The 26,266-nt window shown below is 31.8% G+C and overlaps 1 long non-coding RNA gene across 1 annotated transcript; it reads right to left on the bottom strand.

The window, feature by feature from the left end:
• Positions 1-24,034: 24,034 nt before the first annotated feature.
• On the bottom strand, positions 24,035-25,899 carry LOC127703851 (uncharacterized). Its single transcript, XR_007983085.1, has 3 exons — positions 25,470-25,899; positions 24,902-24,958; positions 24,035-24,487 (listed from the first exon to the last, which is right to left on the bottom strand). It is a non-coding gene; the product is annotated as an uncharacterized LOC127703851 (long non-coding RNA).
• Between the last annotated feature and the right edge of the window lie 367 nt (positions 25,900-26,266).

Genomic DNA, 26,266 nt, shown 5'->3' with positions numbered 1-26,266 from the left:
TCATACGATACAGAAACAAAACATATTCAGTGACGCGTCGAAATAAGCATATTGATTTCTCTTTCTTTGTGTTTAAGAGAGAGATAGCACGTGAATATTCTCATGTAAGGTTTTATATTTTTTACTGAAACCTGATTTTATGTTTTGACCACAATTGTAAATAAAGGTGTTTTCACAACGAACTGTTTCCAGTTATCACAAAAGGTATGAAAACCAACACTAGTAAATTTTCATACAAAAACACTGCGGTAAATTCTGTACTGTTTAGACAATGCGCTTGCTGTCAATTAAGATCTGTTCAGTACTGAATTGACTGCAAGCGAATTATCTAAACAGTATTGAATTTACCCCCATTCAATAAGTCTGAAAATTGGCTGAAAGACTGAACATGACTGAAGAATTGTTTTTTGTTCAGACTTTTCAAAAATAAGATTAAAATTGATTTACTACTGCAAAGAACCGAAATCTATTACACAATAGGACGAAAGTTATTAAATGAATGAAACAAATATTAGTGTTTTGTCATCGATCAATCATGTTACTTACAAGAGGTTTTATCAACTGAAGTACCAGCTGTTAATGATAACTCAACACAGCCGTCTACGTGACTACAACTGTTAGTAAATATAATTGTGTAATTGTTTTAATTTTTTTCAAAAGCATTTGAATGCAAATTTGATATCTTATATAGATTTACAAGTATTTTAACATTTAAACATTATGTTTTCTTATGTACCGTCACTTGATACAGTAATTATTCTATGTAATGCACTGTAAAATCTTGCTGAGGTTCATAGCTCCTATAATAACATATAAATTATGATATATTGTAAAATGCATATCTGCTTTATCTACCGTAGTAAATGAAAACAAATTTTCATTCCCTGTATCTGCTTCCATATAGAAAGTGATTGATGAAAAAAATGTGTAACCTTTTGTGAAGTATATCACCTAATTTTGATATTGCATCAATCTTATGACTATCTATTTGAATTACTTCCATGACTGTATGTATCTTTACAAATATGATTTTACAATTCATGAAACGTTACGTAGATGTCCAACAGAACATCAATATGAGTCTTTATCTTTTTCATGTTTTGTGTATGTTTTTTTTGCACAAATTGACATTAAGAATATAATTTTTCTTAAAATCTATTACAAACATTTCAAAATCTGAGCAATGACATTCAAATCTACATCTTTCACCATATGTTTTCCTCGTACATGGTAAGCAGTTTTGTCCTATAGCTGATGTGTATCCTTTGGAACAAGCTGTAATATAAAACAGACAAAAAATATGGAAATTCTAAAAAAAAAGAAAATTATATTTGTACAATTTAAATTGATATAACAGTAAGACAATTTTCACCTTCCTTTTTTAACTATTTTACTTGATGCCACCATTTTTTTTTGGGTCCTAAAACGTTTCAAGCGTATCGATATCTTCATCAGATATTTTATATCACTAATGCCAAAAAAAAAAAAAGGTTTGGTGCAAATACATTTTAACTGTCTTCTTGAATCCTTTTTTTATGAAAAATAATATATAGCTTGTTCGACTTAACATCTATCTACAGTCCTAAAACTCGTCTTTTTAAAGTGAAATGTGGCCTTTGAAGTATAGTCAGGATATTTACTCAACCAGAGGTGTCAATCAGATGTGTATTCTTGGTATACAATGGTATAACAATAGTATATGACAACTTACCAATGCAGTAATTCCCTTTTGCTTCGCTATCTGTACAACATTCAAGTCTAATTTCTCCACTTAAAAATATTGAAAACGTTTTGACCTCATTTTCATAATTTTGACATATACAAGTAGTTGAATGTTTAGGAATACTTTTAATTAATCGGTATTTTTTTTCTTTTGAATATATTCACATTTTGTAATGTTGGAGCACTTTTAAGCTTACTATACGAGATTAGTTTCGCTCAGTGTTGAAGACTGGACAGCAGCTGTCTAAATCCTTCTAATTTCGTTTTATTTGATGGATTGTTTTCTTATTCAAGTCAGTAATCATACCAAGTTTTTTATATCAAGCCTTGTGGTGTCGAAACTGGGTTTCATTTGATAACTTTATAATTACATTTGGTAGCTAAGTTCATAACAGCTCCAACCTCCTTTTATGTTTCTACACATACAGCCCGAACACTGTACACCAACTTTTTATTATTGACATATCAAGTCCTAAAATAAATTTGTTTACCTCATTTTAGATAGATATTTTACCTGACTAAACTGAATTAAATGCCCCTTTAGAGCAAGTCTTTTTTTATAGATATATACCTTTCAGTCTTCAATTGACATCGTTTACCAGGAGAGTGTTGCGTACCCGTTACTAATAAAACAAAATCTATACATTTGGTCGTCATTGTGGCATAAAACAAGAAAACACAGATATTATGATAAATATCACTGCATGTTTTTCGAAAAATGTGTACGTATTGCAATTTATAGCACATCATAAATTTATCAGAAAAAATTTTTCGTACTACTGCCATTCATCAAATTCCGTTGATTTAGCTTCAAATAGAAATGCCATTGAATCTTAAATCGGCGTTTTTAAAACCGAGTTTAAATTACATGTCAGAAAAGTGTATAAGGGTCATGAATCATCAAAACGAAAACAAATTGTATTTTGTCATTATCTGACTAGTGTTTTACCGGTAACGTATCACATTAGAAATAAGTAGAATCGCGAAATTTATCAATGTATGTCCCTATATTTACCTTTTCGTTTAATATTGGTTCACGTACTTCGAAGAAATCATACATCAATGCAGTGAACGCTCTGACCAGTACATGAAAACAACGTATTTTTTTCGAAAACAGAATAATCGAGATTCTTAAACACTAGAATTAATCCCTTTAAGTCCCGGAAGTCGCCATGATAAAAGTAAGTGAGGAAACAAAAGCCCTGAATTGCATATACGTAATGATGGTGACCAGGATAAGTTATTTACACAACATCCACTAAAACGTATAGTCTTATACTGTATTTATGGTTCATATTTATGTTCTGTGACATAAAAAAAACAAAAATGCGAAGCATCGACATAACATGCTAATTTAATGTATTTATATGACACTCCAAAGCAAATATACACAAATATATATATTGTTATTTGTCAGAATAAGCATGTGTATTTAAAAAGCAAAAAAAAATATCTTCAACGAAACACTACAGGTTCGTACACCATTTTAAACCAAAGCTTGGAAGATATAAGAAAAAAGAGAGAGAAGTAAGGGGTTTTGCAAAACAATAATTTAAATAAAATGGACAAAAACACGATAAAGGAACAAACAACAATACTTTTTCACAGAATTATACACCGAAAACCAAAGATAGAGCAGCTTAACCCCACAAAATCACACCTAGAATATTACGATAAAAGATTTTTGGCAAATCTAAATCCACCATTTTTAATAACAACACAATATAAAGATGAATATCAGGTTGAGCAGAAAACAAATTATTTGTTCTTTTTGTTTTTAGTTTTTTGACACAATAGATGAATACATACTTTAAATAATGATGTTCTTGTTATTTTACTATCTAAAGACGCTACTTACCAAACGTTGTATACCTTGAGGCTCTAGATGTTGGTGAAAATTCGACACAGCCTTCAACGATGTCACAACTACAATGCCATTGTATCACATAAAATAAAGTAATGTATGAACCCTTTTATCATATCATTCACTAGATTGCTGTTTCAACTTCACACAATCAAACTTAATTAATATCTCCGACAGTATATTTAACACGTTAAAATGCAAAAAAATGTGATGTTATCAAAGTTTTGCAAAGAACTGAATTTTCAAGGAATTGCATTTGATAAATGTTTGCTTGTTGGCTAGCCCACATATATTCTTATGGAATTTCTACACATTTAGACAATGATAACAATTATTAAGACCGTTTTACATACATTTCAAATTTTGAACAAGAACATTCATATCGACATCGTTCACCATACATGTTCTTTGAACAAAGCCTGCACATTTGCCCTATATCTGATGTGTATCCTATGGAACAAGCTGCAGAATAAAACATTTTATCTAATGATGACACATCTTCACTAATATTTCAAAACCTTAAAAAATGTCTGAGTTTCTGCAATAATGCCAGCAAACCACTACATCTTAATTGCCAAACCGTAATTATATTGATGAATACCAAAATGAGGTCATACTCATTTTTTCTTACTTTTTTCAGATTCAAGCTGTTAATATATTATTTTTTTTGGGGCTTTTAACTAGCTTTCAGTAACTCCGAGTACTCTCAAATCGTACTTTCGTGTTGATTTGACCTGTTGACACAATTTGTAATGCATTTCTGTTATTCAATGTTTACTTATTTTATGTTATATCTCGTCTTACTATTTTTGTACCACCTTTGATAAGTATTTCTTATGACGATAAATTTTCACTTCTGTACTCGTACTGTTAACAACAACTGTTGGCTGGCTTAACGACCTTGACTACCCATGAGGGTCTTAGATCAGACTTATTCGTTCAGTGTATATTTACTTGTTTTTGTGCATATGTCCTTTTGATCGATTTAAGCCATTTCAATTGATATTTCATTGTGTGTCTATTTATGTTGTAATGTTACACCACTGTCTCAGGTTAGGGTGAAGGTAGACGCCTGTTAAAACGTTTAAACCCGCTGCATGTTTATGCACCTGTCCTAAGTCAGGAGCCTGTTGTTCAGTGGTTGTCATTTGTTGGTGTGGTTCATAAGTGTTTCTCGTTTCTCGTTTTTTATGTAGATTAGACCGTTGGTTTTCCTGTTTGAATTGTTTTACACTTATCATGTTAGGCCCTTTATAGCTTGCTGTTCGGTGTGAGCCAAGGCTCCGTGTTGAAGGCCGTATTTTGACATATAATTGTTTACTTTTTACACATAGTGACTTGGATGGAGAGTTGTCTCATACCACATTGAAATCTACTTCTTAACAGAAAATAATAAATCAGTATAATTCAAATTAATCTAAAACGAGGTTGTTTACAGTTTCCTCTCAGTATTTAATGTTTCAAGAAATATGTGTCGTGTGTAATGATAGTCGTATTAATTTTTTTTTTTTTGCAAAAGTACAATAGATTGGTGCAGATATACAATCAACAATTGTAACTTGATTGCTATTTTAGTTCATGTATACGAAATGTGAATATTTGCTTACAAAATTTGAAGCCTGGTATTGTCGATCAATGTTAACAATCACTAGATTAATGTCACTAATGATGGACGTTTCGTCCCTAAGGGTATCAAAAGCCCAGTAGTTAGGACTTCCTTGTTGACAGGAAATATCAATGATATGTTCATTTTTCTGCTTATAAAATGTTGAGTTATTTAAAAATCTAACATTGTTTTTACTTACAAGAATAGCCTACAATAGCCTTTAAACAGACTTATCGAGAAGGGATATAGTTACGCTACTGTTGTCAGGTCATTAAAGGTTGCATATTTTGGCTTTAATATTGATTCACTTATAGGGTCTCTGCATCGGAATTAAACATATTTATTCTAAAACCAGTTGTTGGCATGACACGGGTTATGTTCTTATCATATATTCTATGATAGTATAATATTAAACCCCTAACAGGAGGGATTGTGCCTGATATTCATATGATGAAGCCATAATCTTTTAACCAGTTTAATTGAGGTATGGAGCTGGCATGTCAGTAACTGCTAGTAGTCTGTTGTTATTTATGTATTATTGTCATTTTGTTTATTTTCTTTTGTTTCCTATTCTGACATCGGACTCGAACTTCTCTTAAACTGAGTTTAATTGTGCGTACTGTTTTACGTTTGTTTTTTCTACATTGGCTAGAGGTATAAGGGGGAGGGTTGAGATCTCAAAAAACATGTTTAACACCGCCGCATTTTTGCGCCTGTCCCAGGTCAGGAGCCTCTGGCCTTTGTTAGTCTTGTATCATTTTTAATTTTAGTTTCTTGTGTATAATTTGGAGTTTAGTATGACGTCCATTATCACTGAACTAGTATACATATTTGTTTAGGGGCCAGCTGATGGGCGCCTCCGGGTGCGGGAGTTTCTCGCTGCGTTGAAGACCCATCGGTGGCCTTCGGCTGTTGTCTGCTCTATGGTCGGGTTGTTGTCTCTTTGACACATTCCCCACTTCCATTCTCAATTTTAATTTTACCTTAGCTTGATTTTGCACATTTTTCTGAACTTTAATTTTCAAATGCTCGTTAAATTTGTGCTTGATTTGTCCTTCTATATGTTTTGATTCGACCGTAACAGTTGAGTAATATATAGACGTAGTGCGCGTCAGGCAAACCAAATTATAAATCTGGTATATTTGATGAGTGTTTTTATTCATTTGATCGTGCTAAGGGAGGGACGAGGAATGAAATATTTAGCCCGAATAAAAAGAATATAACTGGTTTTCTAACTAATTATGATACACCAATAAATATATTAATAAACACACAATCGTTTCCAATTGTTCATTACACTGGAGTATGAAATACGAAGAATTAAATAAAATTGTATTAAAAGGCATTGATTGTACTCATTAAATACCGTACTAAAGCATATCAAATGACCTGGCTCTTTTACCTACTTCCAGAGAAAAAAATGATCGTATTGTAATGCTTTGATATTGTCCCAAATAATAATAAAAAAAAATTGTACTACTTATTAAATGGACTTCGTGTTATGATGGAGCTATCCTGGTTAACGCATGACCTGTTTATTTATTTCTTAAAAATATAATATCGATCAGTCTTTTATCCTTAGACATGATGGCATGTCGATCTTAGTCCACAAAATGAGTTTTAAAAAATACAGAATAAAAAGATGTGAACATGCAAATAGCTGACGACTTACCAATGCAGTCATTTCCATTTGCTTCATAATCGGCACAACATACTTTGCTTACATCACCACTAAAATACATTTAAAGAAATATGTTGTTTTTTTTTTGTTTTTTTTTTTTTTATTTTAATGTAATATATTTTTTTTATTTATTTTTAACTAACTTACAGTTTCTTCGTGTTATCATGAATTTTTATATCTAAATAGCTATGATCCCCTTCATCACAAGCTTATGTTTCTAGAATGGGTAGAATATATGAATTATATATGTTAAAGCAACAAGCATAGAGTTTTATAATAACCTTGATCCAGTCTCTGAATATTTAATTGTGATATTATTGAACAATTACGGTGGCGAAGTTTTGTATTAAAACACACACATGTATCTTGAACAATTTCAAATTGATATCCATCACATACAACTGACACATCTTTAATATCACAGGTTATATCGTCAATGTTTAGAAATTAATCGTATATCAACATAATTTCCGGTAAAAAGAAGTCTTATGCAATAAATGACGATTTAAGGTTTTTTGAGTTCACATGAGAATAAAGGTCAACTTACAAAAACCTGTTCCCCATTTGTGGTTTCAATAAAAGAAAAATAGCTTAATGACAAATTCAACTGTCATAAAGATATTTTTTTACCCAAATATAAAGGAAATTATTTGTAAACAGACATACCTTTCAGTCCTAAGATCGCATTTTTGACTTTCAGAGATCGAAATAAACACAACTAATAAAACTAAGCAAATGTTTTGTTTCGCCATTATCATAATGCGATAATAAATAAGATAATAAGGAAATAATTGTAAAATTTCTCATATTTTTACCGGAAATTATGTCAATATGTATTCCTGCTTAAAACAGGAAATAAGTCAGATTGGAATTTTAGCATTATAATAATGTACCACAGCGTATATTCCTCTCCTCTGATATATATGATAAAATGTGAATGAAGACTAAAGAATCTGATCAAGTAAAATGATTTGTTAATGCGTATGTTTAAAATATGGAGAGATATTCTAAAATATAAAAATGAAGATACATGGTGTGATTGTCAATGAAACAACTATCTATAAGACCCCAAAAGACAAAGATTTTAACAATAACAAGTGATCAAACGACATTCAACAATGAGCAAAACTCATACCGTAATAGACGGGTGAATATAGTGATGCACTTGCCCGCCCGTCGGTAAAATGTTTGGTTCCGGAAAATTATTAAAGCCCCGTTTGACCAAATTTTTTGAATTTGAGCACATGTCATGGACTATAAAATGCAATGTACTTGTCTTCCATTTTTATATTTTTGCATTTGCAGTTTAGTATCATTTCCCCAGTCACATCCTCCTTAAATTTTAGGTTATTGTTTAGGTCACGGTTGATAAAGAACATATTAATTGAAAAAACTCTTCACAATATGTCACGTACCAGTATTCTTCTTGATTTTGGAGGGGTGGATGTAAGTTAACGTTCGAATTGACATAATGTTCAGATTTAAACAATTTTTCATAACCAGTTATAGAAGTCAAATTTGATTTGAAAAACAGACATTACCCTTTAGATAGTTATAGTGCAGGATGGTGGTATCTGTGACCGGTTCATCACCTTACTTTAGTTTTGTATTTGATATTAACTTTTCGAGATATTTTACAAACCAAAATGAATGAAAGGTGGAAAGATGTTAAATCTACTTGTTAATTTCTTTTAATTCATTTGATAAACTACTCCGTTTATGAAGTCTACATTTTTCGGTTGGTTCAAAATGCACGCATTTGCAGCATTTCGTCGACCTAATTTACGACTCAGAAATAAAACTAAAACAATTGCAGAAGTCATATTTGGTAAAACTTTTACCTAATTTCATCATATATGGAATTTTTAAAAAATACAAGCAAGATTTAACAACATACTGAAATTTCACACCGTTTGTTTAATGGTAATGTTATATTTAAAAATTTGAGAGTTTTGCCAATTTATCATTATAATGATTGTAATAGAGAATGATTATGTAGTCACAGCTGAAATCACAAATCGCTTTTTAGATAATTTATATAAATGGGGAATGTATCTACAAATATATTTTGATGTCGAGATTATGGTCTGCCACTATCAATAATTAAAGCACGAGTGATCAAATTCAATACAGTAGAAGTAAGATAAGATACTATTGCAACGTATACTTAAAGTATCTTATTTTATTAATGGTAACACGCAAGAATTAGTACTCATTGTAGTGCTATATACACTTCACTTTAAATTAAGTTTACCGAAAAAGTAAAAGTAGGTATCGGTCAGACCGACACAAAAAGTGCTTCCACATTACTACACCTAACGGACAAGCTGTTACAAAATATAAATTTCAGTATTTTCTGAGAAAAGTGTGACTAAAATATTTGTATTCATATAAAAAATAAAAAAATAAAATAATCGCATATAGTAACTACAGGTGGGTACAGACCAAGCATTACATGTAGACCGGCAGAAAAGTTAACGCGGTGTTTACTCGCGTGCACTTCATGTAAACGCCGCATTAATTGTGCGGTAACTACGAAATTTTAGTAGACATAAAAGTAAACAGACGTTTACTTCCGCGTTTACCTCCGCGTTAACGCGAAAATGGCGCGTCTTCTAATAATGTAAAGAGTAAACGGGCGTTTACTTTCGCGTTTACTTCCGCGTTCACGTGAAAAAAGGCGCGTCTTCTATTTTCGTAAAGAGTAACGCACGTTTACTGTTTGTAGTAAACGCGTGTTAACGCAGATTGTCATCGTATTCTGGATACACTGACCTTACATATCAAATGATAAGGTACATCAAAATTAAATGACCAACTGGTCATTTTCGATTGACATATCGACGATTACAGTTAATGATATTACACCTCTTTAATTAATTGAAAATTAATCAAAGTATATTTCTTTATCTGCACAAATAAACAGTTCAAGCATGTCCTTCAAATAGTTAAATCTTCACCAAAATCCAGCAGTTTTCACATCTCAGACTGGCTCAAATATAACAAAATTATTTGACTGCATCAACCAAAACTGACAATTGTTTGCACTTTATTATGTAAATCTATATAGCCTCATAGTAAATCGGTAATATTTCTATGTCAGGATGGATTGTATAATAACGATGACAGCAATATTGGAACACAATGACTACAACATTTTGTCCGCATCAATTTAGAGTGCCAGCATGTCCTCTTTTTATTCAAAATATTGAATCGTAAAAAAAATTCAGTAGTTTTGATACCTCAGGTTGACTCGTATAACAAAATTATTTGATCACATTAACCAAAACTGACCACATTTGCACTTTATTATGTAAATCTATATAGCCGCATAGTAAATCAGTTATATTTTTATGTCAGGATGGATTGTATAATACAAATGACAGCAATCTTGGAACACAATGACTACAAAATTTTGTCCACATCAATTAAGAGTGCCAACATGTCCTCTTTTTATTCAAATTATTGAATCGTAAAAAAAATTTCATTAGTTTTGATAGCTCAGGCTGACTCGTATAACAAAATTATTTGTCCACATCAACCAAAACTGACCATATTTGCATTTTATTATGTAAATCTTATAGTCGCATAGAAAATCAATAATATTTTATGTCAGGATGGATTGTATATAAAATACAAATGAGAGCAATATTGGAACACAATGACTACAAAATGTTGTCCGCATCAATTTAGAGTGCCGGTATGTCCTCTTTTTATTCAAAATATTGAATCGTAAAAAAATTTCAGTAGTTTTCATTCCTCGGGCTGACTCGTATAACACAATTATTTGTCCGCATCAACCAAAACTGACCATATGTGCACTTTATTATGTAAATCTTATAGTCGCATAGTAAATCCGTAACATTTTTCTGTCAGGATGGATTGTATAATAACGATGACAGCAATATTGGAACACAATGACTACAACATTTTGTCCGCATCAATTTAGTGTGCCAGCATGTCCTCTTTTTATTCAAAATATTGAATTGTTAAAAAAAATTACAGTAGTTTTGATAGCTCAGGCTGACTCCTATAACAAAATTATTTGACCGCATCAACCAAAACTGACCATATTTGCACTTTATTTTGTAAATATACACAGCTTCATAGTTAATGAGTGATATTTCTATTTCAGGATGGATTGTATAATAAAGATGACAGTAATATTGGAACACAATGACTACAACATTTTGTCCGCGTCATATAGAGTGCCAGCATGTCCTCTTTGTATTCAAAATATTGAATTGTAAAAAAATTTCAGTAGTTGTGATAGCTCAGTCTGACTCGTATAACAAAATTATTTGTCCGCATCAACCTAAAACTGACCACATTTGCACTTTATTATGTAAATCTTATAGTCGCATAGCAAATCAGTAATATGTTTATGTCAGGATGGATTGTATAATAAAGATGACATCAGTATTGGAACACAATGACTACAAAATTTTCTCCGCATCAATTTAGAGTGCCAGCATGTCCTCTTTTATCCAAAAATATTGAATCGTAAACAAATTTCAGAATATTTGATACCTCAGGCTGACTCGTATAACAAAATTATTTTACCGCATCAACCAAAACTGACCATATTTGCACTTTATTTTGTTAATATATAGCCTCATAGTAGATCAGTAATATTTCTATGTCAGGATGGATTGTATAATAAAGATGACAGCAATATTGGAACACAATGACTACAAAATTTTTTCCGCATCAAATTAGAGTGCCAGCATGTTCTTTTTTTCTTCAAAATATTGAATCGTAAAAAAATCAGTAGCTTTGATACCTCAGGCTGACTCGTATATCAAAATTATTTGACTGCATCAGCCAAAACTGACCATATTTGCACACTTTATTTTGTAAATATATAGCCTCATAGTAAATCAGTAATATTTCTATGTCAGGATGGATTGTATAATAAAGATGACAGCAATATTGGAACACAATGACTACAAAATTTTTTCCGCATCAAATTAGAGTGCCAGCATGTCCTCTTTTATCCAAAAATATTGAATCGTAAACAAATTTCAGAATATTTGATACCTCAGGCTGACTCGTATAACAAAATTATTTTACCGCATCAACCAAAACTGACCATATTTGCATTTTATTATGTAAATCTTATAGTCGCATAGAAAATCAATAATATTTTATGTCAGGATGGATTGTATATAAAATACAAATGAGAGCAATATTGGAACACAATGACTACAAAATGTTGTCCGCATCAATTTAGAGTGCCGGTATGTCCTCTTTTTATTCAAAATATTGAATCGTAAAAAAATTTCAGTAGTTTTCATTCCTCGGGCTGACTCGTATAACACAATTATTTGTCCGCATCAACCAAAACTGACCATATGTGCACTTTATTATGTAAATCTTATAGTCGCATAGTAAATCCGTAACATTTTTCTGTCAGGATGGATTGTATAATAACGATGACAGCAATATTGGAACACAATGACTACAACATTTTGTCCGCATCAATTTAGTGTGCCAGCATGTCCTCTTTTTATTCAAAATATTGAATTGTTAAAAAAAATTACAGTAGTTTTGATAGCTCAGGCTGACTCCTATAACAAAATTATTTGACCGCATCAACCAAAACTGACCATATTTGCACTTTATTTTGTAAATATACACAGCTTCATAGTTAATGAGTGATATTTCTATTTCAGGATGGATTGTATAATAAAGATGACAGTAATATTGGAACACAATGACTACAACATTTTGTCCGCGTCATATAGAGTGCCAGCATGTCCTCTTTGTATTCAAAATATTGAATTGTAAAAAAATTTCAGTAGTTGTGATAGCTCAGTCTGACTCGTATAACAAAATTATTTGTCCGCATCAACCTAAAACTGACCACATTTGCACTTTATTATGTAAATCTTATAGTCGCATAGCAAATCAGTAATATGTTTATGTCAGGATGGATTGTATAATAAAGATGACATCAGTATTGGAACACAATGACTACAAAATTTTCTCCGCATCAATTTAGAGTGCCAGCATGTCCTCTTTTATCCAAAAATATTGAATCGTAAACAAATTTCAGAATATTTGATACCTCAGGCTGACTCGTATAACAAAATTATTTTACCGCATCAACCAAAACTGACCATATTTGCACTTTATTTTGTTAATATATAGCCTCATAGTAGATCAGTAATATTTCTATGTCAGGATGGATTGTATAATAAAGATGACAGCAATATTGGAACACAATGACTACAAAATTTTTTCCGCATCAAATTAGAGTGCCAGCATGTTCTTTTTTTCTTCAAAATATTGAATCGTAAAAAAATCAGTAGCTTTGATACCTCAGGCTGACTCGTATATCAAAATTATTTGACTGCATCAGCCAAAACTGACCATATTTGCACACTTTATTTTGTAAATATATAGCCTCATAGTAAATCAGTAATATTTCTATGTCAGGATGGATTGTATAATAAAGATGACAGCAATATTGGAACACAATGACTACAAAATTTTTTCCGCATCAAATTAGAGTGCCAGCATGTCCTCTTTTATCCAAAAATATTGAATCGTAAACAAATTTCAGAATATTTGATACCTCAGGCTGACTCGTATAACAAAATTATTTTACCGCATCAACCAAAACTGACCATATTTGCATTTTATTATGTAAATCTTATAGTCGCATAGAAAATCAATAATATTTTATGTCAGGATGGATTGTATATAAAATACAAATGAGAGCAATATTGGAACACAATGACTACAAAATGTTGTCCGCATCAATTTAGAGTGCCGGTATGTCCTCTTTTTATTCAAAATATTGAATCGTAAAAAAATTTCAGTAGTTTTCATTCCTCGGGCTGACTCGTATAACACAATTATTTGTCCGCATCAACCAAAACTGACCATATGTGCACTTTATTATGTAAATCTTATAGTCGCATAGTAAATCCGTAACATTTTTCTGTCAGGATGGATTGTATAATAACGATGACAGCAATATTGGAACACAATGACTACAACATTTTGTCCGCATCAATTTAGTGTGCCAGCATGTCCTCTTTTTATTCAAAATATTGAATTGTTAAAAAAAATTACAGTAGTTTTGATAGCTCAGGCTGACTCCTATAACAAAATTATTTGACCGCATCAACCAAAACTGACCATATTTGCACTTTATTTTGTAAATATACACAGCTTCATAGTTAATGAGTGATATTTCTATTTCAGGATGGATTGTATAATAAAGATGACAGTAATATTGGAACACAATGACTACAACATTTTGTCCGCGTCATATAGAGTGCCAGCATGTCCTCTTTGTATTCAAAATATTGAATTGTAAAAAAATTTCAGTAGTTGTGATAGCTCAGTCTGACTCGTATAACAAAATTATTTGTCCGCATCAACCTAAAACTGACCACATTTGCACTTTATTATGTAAATCTTATAGTCGCATAGCAAATCAGTAATATGTTTATGTCAGGATGGATTGTATAATAAAGATGACATCAGTATTGGAACACAATGACTACAAAATTTTCTCCGCATCAATTTAGAGTGCCAGCATGTCCTCTTTTATCCAAAAATATTGAATCGTAAACAAATTTCAGAATATTTGATACCTCAGGCTGACTCGTATAACAAAATTATTTTACCGCATCAACCAAAACTGACCATATTTGCACTTTATTTTGTTAATATATAGCCTCATAGTAGATCAGTAATATTTCTATGTCAGGATGGATTGTATAATAAAGATGACAGCAATATTGGAACACAATGACTACAAAATTTTTTCCGCATCAAATTAGAGTGCCAGCATGTTCTTTTTTTCTTCAAAATATTGAATCGTAAAAAAATCAGTAGCTTTGATACCTCAGGCTGACTCGTATATCAAAATTATTTGACTGCATCAGCCAAAACTGACCATATTTGCACACTTTATTTTGTAAATATATAGCCTCATAGTAAATCAGTAATATTTCTATGTCAGGATGGATTGTATAATAAAGATGACAGCAATATTGGAACACAATGACTACAAAATTTTTTCCGCATCAAATTAGAGTGCCAGCATGTCCTCTTTTATCCAAAAATATTGAATCGTAAACAAATTTCAGAATATTTGATACCTCAGGCTGACTCGTATAACAAAATTATTTTACCGCATCAACCAAAACTGACCATATTTGCACTTTATTTTGTTAATATATAGCCTCATAGTAGATCAGTAATATTTCTATGTCAGGATGGATTGTATAATAAAGATGACAGCAATATTGGAACACAATGACTACAAAATTTTTTCCGCATCAAATTAGAGTGCCAGCATGTTCTCTTTTATCCAAAAATATTGAATCGTAAAAAAATCAGTAGCTTTGATACCTCAGGCTGACTCGTATAACAAAATTATTTGACTGCATCAGCCAAAACTGACCATATTTGCACTTATTTTGTTAATATATAGCCTCATAGTAAATCAGTAATATTTCTATGTCAGGATGGATTGTATAATAAAGATGACAGCAATATTGGAACACAATGACTACAAAATTTTGTCCACATCAATTTAAAGTGCCAGCATTTCCTCTCTGTATCAAAAATAATGAACCGTCACTAAAGTCAGTAGTTCTGGATGGTTTGTATTTAAAACAAAACTATTTAACGGCATCATCCAACACTGACATGACTGAATTCATTTGTACTTTATAATGAAAAGTATGAGAAGTTCTCTTCTCGGAATTGTATACTGTTAGTATATTATGTCAGTTGATTAAAAATATTTGTAGCTTAACGTCCAGGGGCAAATATTTCATTCATGTTCAGAACGAGTATATTATTTTGGACGTCTCAGATATCATTTATAATCGGCAAGGATTAGTCTGTCTAAATTGATGAGATGGTACATAATTATACAACACCTTATATATCCCTACAATGTACAATTTTCGTTTGAACATTTGGCAAAAACAGAATCGTAAATCCAGGGCAAACAAGGTGAATTACGATGAAAAATCCATGTATTAAATGCATAGAGTTATACTTAGGAAGAGACTGTTAAAAATGGGGAACGAAGCAACGTAAACCAGGATGTTTAATATATCCCATCATATACAAATATTTGTCCGAAAAGTTGGATAACCATTCTATCCGCCTTCTAATTAAAAAAAACCAAACCTTTCCTTTCTTTTATGATAGCTGCATGTATATTTTTCGATCAGAAGTGTGTAATTTTATAGCCATTATTTAATGTTTATAAGAATATGAAATGAAAAAGAGTTTTTTAATGTGTATAATAATATCTATACATAGTCTAACGACTTCAGGTCTGCCGCGCGGGTCAGTAGCAGACCTGTCCACAGATCTGGTCTGGGCAGACCTGTCCTCAGGACTGGTCCATAGCAGACGTGGCCATAGGTCTGGTCTGGAGCAGACTTGCCAATAGGTCTGCAGCGGTCCTAAAAAAGCAGACATAGGTCTGGTCTACCAACGACGAAGTTAAATTGCTTGACTGCTTAAAATTTCTCAAAATAACTGAAGAATCTGGCAAAATCATTACTGAATTTAGGTATGATTTGATACGATCAGATAATTTTCAAGTTTCTAGAAAGGGTTTGTATGCATTTTTACGACGTTTCCGTCATAGTGGAAATATTTTTTGTGAGTCGATATTTGTACATGTAACTTTTAAAAAGAAAATATAGAAAATCCGCTATAGCTTAAAGTTATCATGGTTATTGGAACCGATTTTTTGCAATTAATAAAAGTTGATATTTCGAATTAAGAGTGTTTTTGAATTGTTTTTGTTTTAAACATATATACGTAAAATATTAAGTTAAAAGTCGTTTTAACAAAATAAAATAAATGTACAAATCTACACGAAGTTCATTCATAATTTACACAATCAGTTAACGCGAAAAGTAAACGCGCGTTTACTACAAGTGCACGTAAACATACACTTGTGAAATCTGTAGTAAACGCCCGTTTACTTTTAAGTGCAAGTAAAAATAAAGTTGTGAAATATGAAGTAAACGCCCGTTTACCACGGACTAAATGGACACAGAGTAAACGCGCGTTTACTCGGGTAGACATTAGAAATTTCCATTTTGACCGCGTTAACGGAATTATAGTTAACACGCGTTTACTAGTAAACGCGAAAATTGAAGTTAACTAACGAAATATGTGCACGCGGCGTTAACGTGCGTTTACTTAATGTAATGCTTGGTCTGCATCCAACTGTAGGTCCCTTACAGATCTGAAAAGCGCTACAATTCATAACTGTCGAACTGTTACAAAATATGGGGTCATTCTGTTCTAATACTTAAAAAAAACAATTGGAACGAAAACATTCAGAAGACGAACGGATGGGCAGACAGACGCACCAAGTGTTTGCCATTTAGCCCGTACTTTCTAAACAAGAGAATAATAAAAATTATTCAATCGCAGTATTTTTTACTTTATAAAAACTGTTTAAATATATGAAAACTCTACCAAGACTAAAGACAACAGACCATGTAAAAAGATTATCGCACCTCAGGTAAATTAGTGACAATGTGTTTGGTTTAACGCCGTCACGGGCTGACCCTCTATTAATATCATGTCTATGGACAGGTAGGGGGTCAGTAAATTTTAAAGGGGTATTATGACGTCCTGTCTTTTATTATTGTTATTGAATCCCATTGTTTATTTCCATACAAAACATGGCAGGATTTTATGTACACTCTATGGATCCGTAGGAGGTCAGTAGCAAACCATATAACTTATATTATCTGAAATATTCAAACGAGAAACAAACTAATATTAAGCTTGTTTGTAGTTATAGATTAATCTTCATTTTACATCAACTATCCATGAGAATACAATATATAGTAAAACTAGTTATTTCAAACTGGAAATTTACTATTTAACTCCATAAACACAGGTGTTTATATAAGCATATTCGTTGTTCTATAAAGATAAGAAGATGTGGTGTGATTGCCAATGAGACAACTTCCTACCAGAGACCAAATAATATAGAAATTTACAACTATAGGTCATCGTATGGCCTTCAACAATGACCAAACCCTAAGTTGTAAAAATCTTGTACGATTGAGAAAAAAAATCTGTCTAATTCACAAAGGAGATTACTCTTTGGGACATATATATCTGAAGTATGTCTGATAAACTCATCATAGATACTATGATCAAAAATTGTGTACGCCAGATGCGCGTTTCGTCTACAAAAGACTCATCAGTGACGCTCGAATAAAAAAGTTAAAAAGGCCAAATAAACGTACTAAACAAAAGAGAACGAGAAAGAATTGTGTCGACCTCGCAAGCTGGGTATCGGGGATTCAGAATATTTTCAGAAAACATGCTAAAAATGAATTAACTGCGGTTGAAAAACCGTTGTTAAATCTGAATTCCAGTTGTTTTAATGCTTAAAACGGACAGACTTTAAAAAGACAGAAATACTATTTGATTATTTTTTTTTACATGTTTATTTTTCTTTTGTAATTTGGTATTGATAGGAAATCTTTTGATATGTTTAATTCATTCAACACTTGTATACTCTCGACGATTAAGAGCTTGATATATATTACAGACATATGTCAATGGTTGAAGATTGAACGTTGCAATTTGTTGTTTACTTGGCTTATTCAAAACATTTGTTTTTTTTTCATATTAGAATAACAAAGATAAAAATAAATGTAAAATAGACTTCTGCCATTTCATTTTTGGTAAAGTTCAATATTTCCAAGAAAACAAGATAAAGTGAGAAACGCATAAAATTGTTTAATTAGCAAATAAATGATTACGCAAACCAATACTTATAAAATATTTAAGTGCAGTTATGATATAACTATGACCTAGTTGGTTTAAAAGAACAGAATTCTCTATATATGATATGACTTATATCTTCTGTTAAACTTTAACATGGCCAGATTCATGTATTTAGCAAAATTTGCCCATTTTGAACCAGAACGAATAGTTACGTTTAACTTGCATAAAACAGATTCCTAATTACATAAATGGTCCCGCCGATCAGTATTTGTAATGGAATACATTGTGTGAAAGATAACAAAAATCTATGGACGAACTGTATCATAAAAAAACAATAAAGGTGTACATATCGAATCGCAAATTATTTCATTTATAGGGTTCCCATGTATTTTGCTCATTGTGAAGAACACACGTTCCCTCCTAATTTTAACAAAGGCAGCAAATATCGCATCTTCACAGTATCATTTGAAAAGTAATAAAAATACACGGAGGACTTCTCTTTTTCTGAAGTAAATAAAGACAACAGTAGTATACCGCTGTCCTACAGTATGAAACAGGAAAGAACTAACAGAATAAGAAAAGCACTTATGTGAAGGGAAATCGATGGGTGTGTGGTGAAATACAATAGGTAAGCCATACTTCCAAATTATTAGAGGATTCAATTTGACAACATACCCTTTCCTCTTTCGGACCCGAAATCCGGGAACATTCAATATATATTATCCAAAAATTCGGATGTGTCGAATTTTACCGAGTTTAGTGCCTTACATTTATTTTATACTATCCGAAAGTGGATGATGTTGGGAAATTAAGGGTAACCATTTTATAAAAGCAGTAGGTTATCGCTTACCTCTGATGGAATTGTAATTTATTTTATCATTTTTTTATCACAATTTCTACATATATATTTTGCACTAACAAGCAGACAAAAGGTAAGAATATTAGTATATGCTAAACTAGCCGCCAGAGAAGATTCCATGGCAAAATTGGGTCTCAAAATAACGAGAAAATTCTCTCTCGAAGATCAACCGACAAAAATCACTTCGGCGTTATGATGCAGTAGGAAAGCGTCACAGCAAAAAATCAAAACAGCTATTCAAGACGTCATAACTATTTCAACTAGACTCTGGGTTGATACAATACATTAAGGCAATGTGTTCCTCTCTGCGTTCGTTCTAGGGTATAACGACGACTTCTTTCGGACGGTTGACGTTATGTGTCCGTATAATACATACAGGTTTTGATTATTTTTCTTCGACTTTTCTCAGAAATTATGAGGTATTATTTAATGTAGTATTTACAATTTAAATAATGATACTACTCATGCACTAGTGCAAACAAATCTGAATAAGGAAGTCTGTTTCTAGACATTGTTTTCATTTTAACAAACCAACGTGTTAGCAAAAGTACCAAGCTGATTTTCTGACATTGTTGACATTTATAATGAACATAAGACCCGGTTTAGAACCATTTACTGGTACGAACTACAACTGCTTCAGGTAGACAAGTTACTATTGAACTTTCACCCTGACTATGTCTGTGTAAAGCAGAAAATATTCAAATTATATTTGCTTGTGTTCATATGTAAATGTAATAATTGTAAAAGGACGCCAGAAGCATTTATCAAAAACAATTTCGATTTTATTCAACATATGTAGGTCATCTCTTGAAATCAAAGTTAATTTTGGCTTTATGAATAATGCAACTTGTTTTCCCATGCTCACAAAAACAATAGCAATATAACCTAAGAAAACATGTGTGAAAGACAAATACATGATATACGGACATAACAGAGTGATTGCTTTTCGAACATGTGCCATTGAATGTTAAACATGCAACAATTAATCAATTAATCAAATATGCGAGTGCTATAGACCATCAGACCACCGACCAATGTCAAATATTGGAATACACATGTATTTTCATTACTAGGACGTATGGTCTGTACACTACAATAAGGGGCCATAACATTTAAACTGATCAATCATAGAATAATATTTAGACAATAACAAAGAAGAAGATCATGATACGATATCCGATTATGTAGAATCTTAGTTAAGAAATCCAAAATACTGTCTGTATCTCACCAGATAATAAGACTTTAGAACATAGTGAGTCGTTCATCATGTTTATTTTTTCGTCGTCTTTCGTTTTTGCAGTGTAACAATAACAAGTTACAATACTTTAATTTAAGAGGGTTACACAGTTAACTCTATAATAAATCTTCCCTGAGGCCCTCATCATAGAAAAAGCATAAACAAAAATGCAAACCTATACATGGCATACATTAGTATACAATTCAAGTAAAATGATAATGTTCAATACAACTGCATAATATGTTATGAAAATGTACGACATTGGTAGTTTCGCACGAGTTGTGTGTTTTGAATGTTCCCTTAGTATCTTCTTTTTTTTGTATGTCGGTCGTGGTCGGAATTTTGTTATCATTAAATTTCACGTAATAGTCATTTTAAGCAGGTCTATTCGGTACACCTTGCAGTCTTTGATTTTGCCAACGCTCTTGGGATTGTTTCCAGATAGACTGGCTCCCATAATTTTGATAAGAAAGGACGTTTTGTCAGAAACGTAGCTGCAAGCTTTGCGGGGATTTGTATTTAAAAAAAATTGAAAGATATGGTACCTGAAAAAAATAGCTATAATTTACACAGACCTTCTATTTAAATATCGCATGCTTGACATTTTGATTTTGTTGGACTGCAGTGCTTTATTAACTATTTAAATCTTAATACTGACGAAAGCTTGATGTAAAAAAAAAATTGCCTCTTAGTATCAGCGAACACTTTTTTTTTCCAATATCAGTGGTGTTTGTTATCGCAATACATAACATTAAAATGAAATGTTGTCATTGAAAATTCTCCAAATACCATTTGAACAGATGATGTATTAAAAACACAAAAACACCGGATTTCAGGCTCATTGAATACAACAATAAACGACAAACACTGCATTACAGGCTCATATAAGTCAGCAACCAACAGTAACCTTGTGATTCTAGGTTAATTATAGACAACAAACAATGGCAACAACAGGATGGCAGACTTCTGAAAATTAGCTAACAATGGCAACCACTTAATAACTGGTGTTCGTAGGCGCACATCCCATTACCGCGGACAGAGGTGAAACAATCTTTTATTATATCAAATGGTTCAATAAGTTAAAAGGGATGTAACTCATGAGGGTATAAACCACAAAAACAAAAACAAAATGACAAATTACACAAGAGATTCAAGTGTTGTTATAATTACCGAATGACTGGATGGTTTAACTACTCTACTAAGCGACTATGTAAATTTTGTTTTTAAATCACAGTTTGAACATTTCAAAGTACATTTGTAATTAGATTGTTTAAAACAAAATCCAATGAGCAAAAAGGGATGATATCACATGCGCATTTGCAATTTTTTAATCTAGTTTATACTACATGTTCTATTGGCGGACTAAAAAAAATAACGGTAATTTATAATTTGATGATTGGTACGAATGTGAACTAAACTTGGCAAACTTTAATCAAGAAAAGCAAATTATTAACATGAATTTTCACTTACAAAAAAACAAAATATATTGTCATGTCTGTTGGTAGAAATAATTGGAATACACATGTATTTTCATTACTAGGACGTATGGTCTGTACACTACAATAAGGGGCCATAACATTTAAACTGATCAATCATAGAATAATATTTAGACAATAACAAAGAAGAAGATCATGATACGATATCCGATTATGTAGAATCTTAGTTAAGAAATCCAAAATACTGTCTGTATCTCACCAGATAATAAGACTTTAGAACATAGTGACTCGTTCATCATGTTTATTTTTTCGTCGTCTTTCGTTTTTGCAGTGTAACAATAACAAGTTACAATACTTTAATTTAAGAGGGTTACACAGTTAACTCTATAATAAATCTTCCCTGAGGCCCTCATCATAGAAAAAGCATAAACAAAAATGCAAACCTATACATGGCATACATTAGTATACAATTCAAGTAAAATGATAATGTTCAATACAACTGCATAATATGTTATGAAAATGTACGACATTGGTAGTTTCGCACGAGTTGTGTGTTTTGAATGTTCCCTTAGTATCTTCTTATTTTTGTATGTCGGTCGTAGTCGGAATTTTGTTATCATTAAATTTCACGTAATAGTCATTTTAAGCAGGTCTATTCGGTACACCTTGCAGTCTTTGATTTTGCCAACGCTCTTGGGATTGTTTCCAGATAGACTGGCTCCCATAATTTTGATAAGAAAGGACGTTTTGTCAGAAACGTAGCTGCAAGCTTTGCGGGGATTTGTATTTAAAAAAAATTGAAAGATATGGTACCTGAAAAAAATAGCTATAATTTACACAGACCTTCTATTTAATTATCGCATGCTTGACATTTTGATTTTGTTGGACTGCAGTGCTTTATTAACTATTTAAATCTTAATACTGACGAAAGCTTGATGTAAAAAAAAAAATTGCCTCTTAGTTTCAGCGAACACTTTTTTTTTCCAATATCAGTGGTGTTTGTTATCGCAATACATAACATTAAAATGAAATGTTGTCATTGAAAATTCTCCAAATACCATTTGAACAGATGATGTGTTAAAAAAACAAAAACACCGGATTTCAGGCTCATTGAATACAACAATAAACGACAAACACTGCATTACAGGCTCATATAAGTCAGCAACCAACAGTAACCTTGTGATTCTAGGTTAATTATAGACAACAAACAATGGCAACAACAGGATGGCAGACTTCTGAAAATTAGCTAACAATGGCAACCACTTAATAACTGGTGTTCGTAGGCGCACATCCCATTACCGCGGACAGAGGTGAGACAATCTTTTATTATATCAAATGGTTCAATAAGTTAAAAAGGGATGTAACTCATGAGGGTATAAACCACAAAAACAAAAACAAAATGACAAATTACACAAGAGATTCAAGTGTTGTTATAATTACCGAATGACTGGATGGTTTAACTACTCTACTAAGCGACTATGTAAATTTTGTTTTTAAATCACAGTTTGAACATTTCAAAGTACATTTGTAATTAGATTGTTTAAAACAAAATCCAATGAGCAAAAAGGGATGATATCACATGTGCATTTGCAATTTTTTAATCTAGTTTATACTACATGTTCTATTGGCGGACTAAAAAAAATAACGGTAATTTATAATTTGATGATTGGTACGAATGTGAACTAAACTTGGCAAACTTTAATCAAGAAAAGCAAATTATTAACATGAATTTTCACTTACAAAAAAACAAAATATATTGTCATGTCTGTTGGTAGAAATAATCATTACAAAATTAATGGAGAAAAACGTTTCATTCAATCAGACAAAGAAATATTGTAAGAGTGGAGATAACTCATGCTTTGCTAATGCAAAGTAATCTCTTATTTTCGATGGTGACATTTTAATCACTTCCTAATTTAAACATTGTTGTATTGTTTGGCAACTTTTAAAGATACTTAATTCTAGTTTTAGTTTGTTTTTGTCGTCTCCGTGGTGAAGAGTGACTGGCATGAATAATCATGATTCTGTACAAATGTGCTTTCAACTCTCCGAGTGCTATTTGATCTGCTTATACATCAGTCGACTTGAGCATTCGCCTTACATATCCCAGCATATCTGTATCATCCATAATGTCATATAAACTTTCCTCCATTTCGATATCTTTACTGTGTTGTGGTAGATGTAGCGAAGGGTTTTTAGATCGGGTCATTGCTGCTTTCTTCATTTTATCCACTATCTTGAATTTGTAGAAAAAGAAGCACAAAAATATCCCGGGAATCACGAACGACAGTGGTACTATATAATATGCAATTATTTCTCTCGACACCAATTCTGGAATGGTAACATAAAAAAACAGTTTATAATTTTTGCCGACGTCTTTTTAGAATTGATTGCAACTTAGTAATACAATAAAGCCAACACATTCCATTTGAAAAAGAAATGTTTGTTTCTCTAAGGTTATAAAATAGTTAATATAAATTGAACAATGATATACCACAACTTTGAAGTATTAAGTATCAAAAGGACATATACTGCTTAGGGGAATTATCTAGAATTCCAAACATTGATACTTTGACTATTTCCTTTTCGGAATATTATAAAAGATCGCCATAATAAAATTTAAGGAAGATTGGTTAACTAGATCACAATGCACATGAGCGTAGTATTTACATACAGATAAGGATGATGACAACGACGACAGAGGCATCATACCAAAATTATTTGCAATCTGGTGAAAATATTTACCATTTTTCGAATCTGTTTTTTCGCTTACGGTCGATATATATGTTCTGTCATCTTTAACTACAAAATTACAATTAAAAAGTAGTGCATCTTTTTATGAATCAAAGGAGTAATGGAGCATATCTCAACTAAAGGCTACACATGATAAAATCTAGTGGTTTATCGAAATGTACATGATGATGTATTGGTATGGCAAGTGACTATTATTTTGTAAGGTTTTAACCTTTTTTGTGCTGAAAACTAAAAAGATTTCTTGTTATTATTTTTACACTAATTGTACGTTAAACTAGATTTGTCTGTTCCCATTACTAACTAAATTATAAATCAAAGAAAAGTTCTTCTTTAACCATTCCTTTCGGCTTCTATCTAAACCAAACGCTAGGACGACAAAACAGCACCGAAAAACTGTGTATATAGGCATGAATGTCAAGACTATATTTTTAAGAAAGCTATTTAAAAGGTAAAATTGTATAAGTTAAAAAGCAAATTAATTAGTTAATTCCTGATTTTGTCTTAACAAATTTAAAAATTATAAGGTTTATGTCATTGAAATGACATGTAGGTTACTTACAAGTGGTTGCTGGCACTGAGGTACCAGTTGTCGACGACAAATCAACACAGCCTTCAACATGGTCACAACTACAAAATAATAAAATGTTGATCTCAGGCAATTATAACATTTGTTTTTACTTTTTACTTTACACTTAGAGATTTTAAGTATTTAAATGACTGTTTGTATCTTGATACATGTATTTTCATTAGATTGATCAATTCAATGTGAGGTAGACAACTAAACTGGGCACCAAAAAGGGATTGTCATATTGTATGCTTTCTTTGCTTTGTTAGTCCATATCGTATGTGTTTAAAAAGGTGAACATATTGCATACATTTCAAAGCCTGAGCAAGTGCATTCATCTCGACATCTTTCACCGAATGTGTTTCTCGGACAGGGCTGGCATCTTTGTCCCAAATAAGATGTGTATCCTTTGGAACAAGCTGTAAAATAAAACATATCAAAATATGACCATCCCTTACTTTTGTTATGAGTTTTATAAAGTTGACAACCATAGTCCCCATTTGGAAACCTTGTTTTTTTCGAGATTTCAAATTTAGATTCTATTTAAGTTTTATTACTGTGTTAAAAGATTGAAGTGCTTACCGTACTTTTCAATTAGTGCTATCAGTATCTAGAACGTGTTTTGCAGCGGGAAGAAAAATCACAATAAAACTCTAATATTTGTTGATTTAAATTGATAGAAGTCGATGTTTGCTTTTCTTTTTTGTCCTTTTGCTTCAATGCTGCATATAAGTGTTGTGTAATTGCCCTGTACTTCTAGGGGGTTTCCCCAGCCTGTCGTGTGGGTACTG

The sequence above is a fragment of the Mytilus californianus genome, unplaced genomic scaffold (genome assembly GCF_021869535.1).
Source record: "Mytilus californianus isolate M0D057914Y unplaced genomic scaffold, xbMytCali1.0.p SCAF_52, whole genome shotgun sequence".
NCBI lineage: Eukaryota > Metazoa > Mollusca > Bivalvia > Mytilida > Mytilidae > Mytilus > Mytilus californianus.
The sequence above is the reverse complement of the archived record's forward strand: the minus strand, read 5'-3'. Positions and strand labels throughout refer to the sequence as shown.